Source organism: Penaeus monodon, chromosome 22, assembly GCF_015228065.2.
Source record: "Penaeus monodon isolate SGIC_2016 chromosome 22, NSTDA_Pmon_1, whole genome shotgun sequence".
NCBI classification, from domain to species: domain Eukaryota; kingdom Metazoa; phylum Arthropoda; class Malacostraca; order Decapoda; family Penaeidae; genus Penaeus; species Penaeus monodon.
In genome coordinates, this window is record NC_051407.1 from 39,625,665 (window position 1) to 39,626,071 (window position 407).

Here is a 407-nt window from a genome sequence, read left to right on the forward strand (position 1 = left end):
TGTAACCAAGAAGACAGTCATCATCAAATTGACTTCTCGCGGATAAGGAATACCTTCATATGAATATTGGCCTTTGCCTGGCGCTGGCATTTCGCAAGCGATTATGTTTCCCGAGTGACTGACAAACCTGTGACGCAACACCTAACGGAGTTGCTCAAGTGAGTGAAGCAGAGCTAGAAGACGAAATTTCCTGAATACGTTTGCCATATAGGTGAAATGCAGCGTCTTGCGTTTTTAGTCTTGTGCGAGTAGATTGGTGACGCTGTGATCGGCATTGGACCGACGGAAAAGAATCGAGAATATTGATTGTTGTGCTGATGTCTCGCATAATCTGCGCGCGCACGTTGCACTGCTCTCTGCTTGGTAGATGTATGAAATGTTCAACTCCTGCGTAAACGGCGCTGTTG

At 46.4% G+C, this 407-nt stretch overlaps 1 long non-coding RNA gene across 1 annotated transcript in view; it reads left to right on the forward strand.

The window, feature by feature from the left end:
- LOC119587130 overlaps nucleotides 1-407 on the forward strand; it is a 132,841-nt gene that overhangs the window by 52,709 nt on the left and 79,725 nt on the right. The window lies entirely within an intron of this gene.